Below are 7,386 nucleotides of genomic sequence, written 5' to 3' on the forward strand. Positions count from 1 at the left end.
AATAAACTGGAGAAAGAGGAAATCAAACTAAACATGAACTAAACATGCAACTAAAAAACTTAGAGAAAGAACAAATCAAAAATCCCCAATTAAATACCAAATTAGAAATTCTAAAAATTAGAGGAGAAATTAATAAAAGCAAAAGCAAAAAACTATTGAATTAATAAATAAAATCAAAAGTTGGTATTATGAAAAAACAATAAAATTGATAAACCTCTGGTCAATTTGATTTAAAAAAAAGAAAGAAAACCAAATTGCTAGTATCATAAATGAAAAAGGTGAACTCACCACCAATGAGGAGGAAATTAAAGTAATAATTCAAAATTATTTTGCCCAACTCTATGCCAATAAATGTGATAATCTAAGTGAAATGGATCAATATTTACAAAAATATAAGTTGCCCAGGTTAAATGAAGAAGAGATTAAATACCTAAACAACCCTATCTCAGAAAAAGAAATTCAACAAGCCATTATTGAACTCCCTAAAAAAAAAATCTCCAGGGCCTGATGGATTCACAAGTGAATTCTACCAAGCATTTAAGGAACAATTTGTTCCAATTCTATATAAACTCTTTGGAAAAATAGGGAAAGATGGAACTCTGCCTAACTCTTTCTATGAAACCAATATGGTACTGTTACCTAAACCAGGAAGAGTTAAAACAGAGAAAGAAAATTATAGACCTATTTCCCTGATGAATATAGATGCAAAGATCCTAAATAAAATCTTAGCAAAATGATTACAACAAATCATCACTAGGATAATACATCATGATCAAGTAGGATTTATTAGAGGAATGCAGGGTTGGTTCAATATTAGGAAAACTGTTAGTATACTCAGTTACATCAACAACAAACCTATCAGAAATCATATGATCATATCAATAGATGCTGAAAAAGCTTTTCACAAAATACAGCATCCATTCCTATTAAAAACACTAGAGAGTGTAGGAATAAATGGACTGTTCCTTAAAATAATTAGCAGTATCTATTTGAAACCATCAACAAGCATTATATTCAATGGGTAGACGCTAAAGGCATTCCCAGTAAGATCAGGAATGAAACAAGGGTGCCCATTATCACCACTACTATTCAATATTGTATTACAAATGTTAGCATCAGCAATTAGAGAAGAAAAAGAAATTGAAGGAATTAGGATTGGGAAGGAAGAGACAAAACTCTCACTCTTTGCAGATGACATGATGGTCTACCTAGAGAATCCCAAGAAATCATCCAAAAAAACTACTAGAAACAATTAGCAATTTTAGCAAAGTTGCAGGTTATAAAATAAACCCTCATAAATCCTTATCTTTTCTATATATATCTAACAAGAAACAGCAGGAAGAAGTAGAAAGAGAAATCCCATTCAAAGTAGCTTCAGACAATATAAAATATTTGGGAGTCTATTTGCCAAGACAGACTCAGAATCTTTTTGAAAACAATTATAAAACACTTCTCACACAAATTAAATCAGATTTAAATAACTGGGCAAATATCAACTGCTCATGGATAGGTAGACCTAATATAATAACAAATGACAATTGTACCAAACTAAACTATCTGTTTAGTACCCTACCAATCAAAATTCCAAAAAATTACTTTAACAAGTTAGAAAAAATTGTAAGTAAATTCATATGGAGAAATAAAAAGTCAAGAATTGCCAGGAGCTTAATGAAAAAAAAGTACAAAAGAAGGTGGCTTAGCCCTACCTGATCTGAAATTATATTATAAAGCATCAGTCATCAAAATTGTTTAGTATTGGCTAAGAAATAGAGTGGTGGACCAGTGGAATAGACTAGGTGTAAAAGCAGGAGATGATTATAGTAATCTGCTGTTTGATAAACCCAAAGAGTCCAACCATTGGGATAAAAACTCCCTCTTTGATAAAACTTTCTGGGATAATTGGAAGTTAGTATGGAAGAAACTTAGATTAGACCAACACCTCACACCCTTTACCAAGATAATATCCAAATGGTTACAGGACAGAGACATAAAAAAACAATACTATAAGCAAATTAGAAGATCAAGGACTAGTCTACCTGTCAGATGTATGGAAAGGGGAGCAGTTTACGACTAAGGAAGAGTTGGAGAACATCACCAAATACCAATTAGATGATTTCTATTACATTAACTTAAAAAGCTTTTGCACAGATAAAACCAATGTAACCAAGATCAAAAGAAATGTAGTAAATTGGGAAACAATATTTACAACTAATGATTCTGACAAAGGACTCATTTCTAAAATATACAGAGAGGGGCAGCTAGGTGGCAAAGTGGATAAAACACCAGCCCTGGAGTCAGGAGTACCTGGGTTCAAATCTGGTCTCAGACACTTAAGAATTACCTAGCTGTGTGGCCTTGGGCAAGCCACTTAACCCCATTTGCCTTGCAAAAAAAATAAAATAAAATATACAGAGAACTGAGTCATATTTTTAAAACAAAAAGCCATTCCCCAATTGACAAATGGTCAAAGGAGATGCAAAGGCAATTTACAGGTGAGGAGATCAAAGTAATCCATAACCATATGAAAAAATGCTCTAAATCATTAAGTATTAGAGAAATGCAAATTAAAGCTTCTCTGAGGTACCACCTCACACCTCTCAGGTTGGCCAGTATGACCAGGAAGGATAATGATCATTGTTGGAAGGGTTGTGGGAAATTTGGGATACTATTACACTGTTGGTGGAGCTGTGAACTCATCCAACCCTTCTGGAGAGCTGTTTGGAACTATGCCCAAAGAACAACAAAAATGTGCATACCCTTTGACCCAGCAATACCACTACTGGGTCTATCTCCTGAAGAGATGATGAAAAAGGGTAAAAAACATCACTTGTACAAAAATATTTATAGCAGCCCTGTTTGTGGTGGCAAAGAATTGGAAATCCAGTAAATGTCCTTCAATTGGGGAATGGCTTAGCAAACTGTGGTATATGTATGACATGGAACACCATTGTTCTATTAGAAACCAGGAGGGACGGGATTTCAGGGAGGCCTGGAGGGATTTGCATGAGCTGATGCTGAGCGAGATGAGCAGAACCAGAAAAACACTGTACACCCTAACAGCAACATGGGAGTGATGTTAAACCTTGAAGCACTTGCTCATTCCATCAGTGCAACAATCGGGAGCAATTTGGGGCTGTCTGCAAAGGAGAGTGCCATTTATATCCGGATAAGTAGCTGTGGAGTTTGAACAAAGTGCAAGGACTATTCCCTTTAATTTAGAAAAAAAACAGATATCTTATTGTCTGATATTGTTACCTCTTAGACTTTTCTTCTCTTCTTTAAGGATATGATTTCTCTCTCACCACATCCAATTTTGATCGAGGTACAACATGGAAACAAAGTAAAGACTAACAGAGTGCTTTCTGTGGGGGGGGGAAGCAAGATTGGGGGGAAAATTGTAAAACTCAAATAATATCTTTAATAAAAATAAATTTAAAAAAAGAAACCAGGAGGGACAGGAATTCAGGGAAGCCTGGAAGGATTTGCATGAACTGATGCTGAGCGAGATGAGCAGAACCAGAAAAACATTGTACACCCTAACAGCAACATGGGGGTGAGGAACAACCTTGATGGACTTGCTCATTCCATCAGTGCAACAAACATGGACAATTTGGGGCTATTTGCAATGGAGAATACCATCTGTATCTAGAGAAAGAATTGTGGATTTTGAACAAAGATCAAAGACAATTACCCTCAATTTAGGGGAAAAAAGTTATCTTATTATGTAATTTTGCTATCTCTTATACTTTATTTTTCTTCCTTAAGGATATGATTTCTCTCTCATCACATTCAGCTGAGATCAATGCATACCATGGAAACAATGAACAGATTGCCTTCTATTGGGGGGGGGGGAAGCAAGAATGGGGAAAAATTGTAAAACTCAAAATAAAATCTTTCTAAAGAAAATCTCACTACTGACAGTACAAAAGACAGAAAAAAATAACTACTCCTTGGTAGAAGATGACAATGTACTCAGAGAATTGGGGAATTCTCTAGAGGAAGAGGCATCTGAGCAGTGACTTGAAAGCAGGATGGAATTGGAAAATGACAGGCAGTGTGTTTTTGTTACAAGTCAGTAGACAGATAATGCAAATCAAAGGATATTAAAGTTGGAAAGAACTGTAGGAAACGAATAGCATAAGATAAAGTCAGAAAAATAATTGGATCCAGATTATGGAAAGCTTTCAATAACAGGCCAAAAGATGACCTTTGGCAACGATGTAAAGGATAGATTAGAGATGGGAGAAGATTCATGTCTCAAAAACCAAATTAAAAACTATTTCAATTATCTAGGCCAGAGGTCATCACAGAGTTTGAAGCAGGGTGGTAGTAGAGGAAGAAAAAAAGGAGGGGATGGATTCAAGAGATATCACTAATGGCCCAAGATGACTTGGCACTTAACTGCACTGCAAATTGGAGATGGAGAAGGAAGAGAGAAGGTTTTGAGGTGGTTGACTAGGGATGGGGCTGGGGAAGATAAGTTCTTCAGTTCTGGTCACATTGAGTTCACATAATAGACATGTTACAATGGAGCTCAGGATTAAAGATACAAATGTAGGCACTGACTGAATAAAAGTGATAAATGAAATTAAACTGAATGGCTAAAATAGCCAAGGGACAGAAAAGAAAAGGAGAACCCTGATTTAGAAGAGGAGAAAAATGGGTTAACAAAGACAGCCAAAAAGCAGTTTTATGCAAGGAGTGGAGAAATATCATTAAGTGAATGTTCAATCATTAAGTTTGACATCAAAATCAAGGAAAATGCAGAGGGAAAAAAGTCACTGTGTTTGATGATAAGATAACTGATAGCCTTTTAAAAAAGCCTTTCAGTAAAAGCACTGGCAAGGGTTGAGAAATATGTGAATTATAAAACTATAGCCATAGCATAACATCTTATTTCTAGAAGTTCCAGGAGGTAAGGAGATCAGCCACTTGATATAATGAAACAAAAGAATGTATGAAAACTTGAAGCTTTTGTTAGAGGATTAAGAGAGCTCCTTGGGGCAAAAGTCCTATATCTGAAGCTTTGCCAGTGTCTTGCAAGCCAGCTATTTTCTGAACTCAAGAGCAACAGCATGGTACTGGTTAAGTATTTCCTAAAATCTGGCTAGATGGGAAAGCAGGTTGGGGTAAAGGACTTAGCCTGGCTGACGGGTTTGTCTGCCTTTCTCACTCTAGTCGAGTTTCACTCTCAATGGACTCACAGATAAGATACCCAGCTTTCAAACAGGCTGGCAGATCTCTGTCAGGTCAGCCCCAGAGAACCCATCAGTCCACATCCTGTCAGAAGTCAGAAAGCAAATTCACCACAGAAGACCTAAAGTCTCAAAAAGGAATTAGAGTACCTGAGTCTTCTCCAAGAACATACCTGAACCCTGAAGTGAAGTTCCAATATCCCTTCCAAGGTAAGGAAGTATAGTTATAATATGCCGAGTCCTGCCTACTCAGTCCCACCCCACTGCCCAGGTCTCTTTCAGATCTCCCTCTTCAAGGGTCAAGGACCCTCACACACCTGATGACATCCCCCAGGCACTCCCAGGTTGCTGTCCACAACTCTGTTCATGCGAATCTTCTCATCTGAGAAGTTATCATCAAAAAGTACAATGTACATAGCTTCCAGTCTCTTATTGCCTTTAAGCAACACTGTGTCACCTCTGAAGAGCTGCTATCTATCTTGGCCTAGAGCAGCACAAGGGACACTGGGCAGCAGGGGGCAGCCCCAGTCATTAAGCACAAATCCCACTGAGCCTGCAGTCCACCTCCTTGATGACTACTCTTCCTATTAAGGGTTAAAGTATATCTAAATAGAATAGATTAGCAAAATAAATTTACCTGAGCCAAGTACAGGACACTGTTGTCTTTATTAATAGCTTCATCAACAATTAACCCATTGGGGTGCTACTTCTGTTTGAGAATAGCTGTTGACAAGTCATCTGCTTTTGAACTGGAAAAGGTAAATAAAGTTAGACTTCCAAGGCCATATCACTATTACCCAAGGTCAGTGGTTTTCATAGTGTGGTCTCAGGATCCTGGAGGTCCCTGAGGAAACTTCCCTTACCAGGGAAACTTTAAGGTCAAAATTATTTTCACAATATGCAAATGTTTTAATTATTAATACTGTAAGGGCAGCTAGGTGGCAAGTGGACAGAATGCTGACCCTGGAGTCAGGAGGACCTGACTACAAATTTGGCCTCAGACACTTAAATACCTAGCCTTGTGACCTTGGGCAAGTCACTAAATCCCAATGCCTTACAGAAAACAAACCCACAAAAAAGTCTAATACTGTAAATGCTGATAGCTATAATTCACATAAACAAAAGCTCTTTAGGATCCTGAATATATCACAAGCATTCAGTAAATTTACTTCTGAGATATTCAAGTGTTTCTACCTCAGAGGCAAAAAACAAAATAGGAAACCTAGATAGGTGTCCTGGAGAAGTGAATACATATTTCATATTACAAGCACAAAAGTCTACTGCCCCTATGGAAAGTAGTCATGGGTAAACAAGAAAATAGTATTATGACTATCCTGAAAGATTAATCATGGTACCCTGTCAGCTGTGCGTGTACTCATTGACAACACTGTTTAAACAAACCCTTTGTAAGGGGTAAGCTCTTTAAGGTTTCAGAGGCCAAGTTACTAGGTTATGGTATCATAAACCAATGATTATGGGCTTCAATTGGAAAACTGCTTTAAATTTGCACATTTGGGGGGAGACAACACATTACCTGTGATAGAGTACCAGACATGGAATCAGAAAGACTGGGTTTCAATCCTGCCTTTGACACTAAACTGTGTGACCTTGGGTAAGTCACGTAACCAATCTGACCACAGTTTCCTCACAGGGAAATTGTGTCATTGAGGCTTTTTATGTCAAAAGGCTTTGGAGGGCCCTTTCAGCTCATCAGGAACCTCTGTAACAAGTAACAAAGTAACAAACTAACAATGTCCACCAGGTCTCAGAAAGGCCAGGAGCTACTTTCAGCTTGTGAGACTCCATTTTAAGCCTTCCCTGATGGCTTCTGTCCACAACTTGTAATATCCAGTCCAAAGACTACATGTTGTTAGCAAATTTGTGGGAAAAAATAAAAACAATAGAATGAATTAAGTCTGGAGTTTCCAGAAAAAACTTCACACTGGAAGCGAAATACCACCTTGGAAGCACCCAAAGTACTGCTAAGCAAAGAAGCTTCACCCAAGGTGAGCCTTTGTACACAGCTTAATGTTCATTCCAGTTAAGTCAAATGTCAAGGGGCTGAAATCAAGAAATGCACACAATAGTGCCAAGTGTTCCTTTTCATGCAGGCTGAAAAATCAAGGTTCTCAAAGATAGTTTATCCTTGGCCAGTTTGGCCATTCCTTCTACATAGCTCATAAGGATTCTA

This window comes from Macrotis lagotis, chromosome 8 (assembly GCF_037893015.1).
Source record: "Macrotis lagotis isolate mMagLag1 chromosome 8, bilby.v1.9.chrom.fasta, whole genome shotgun sequence".
Lineage (NCBI taxonomy): Eukaryota > Metazoa > Chordata > Mammalia > Peramelemorphia > Peramelidae > Macrotis > Macrotis lagotis.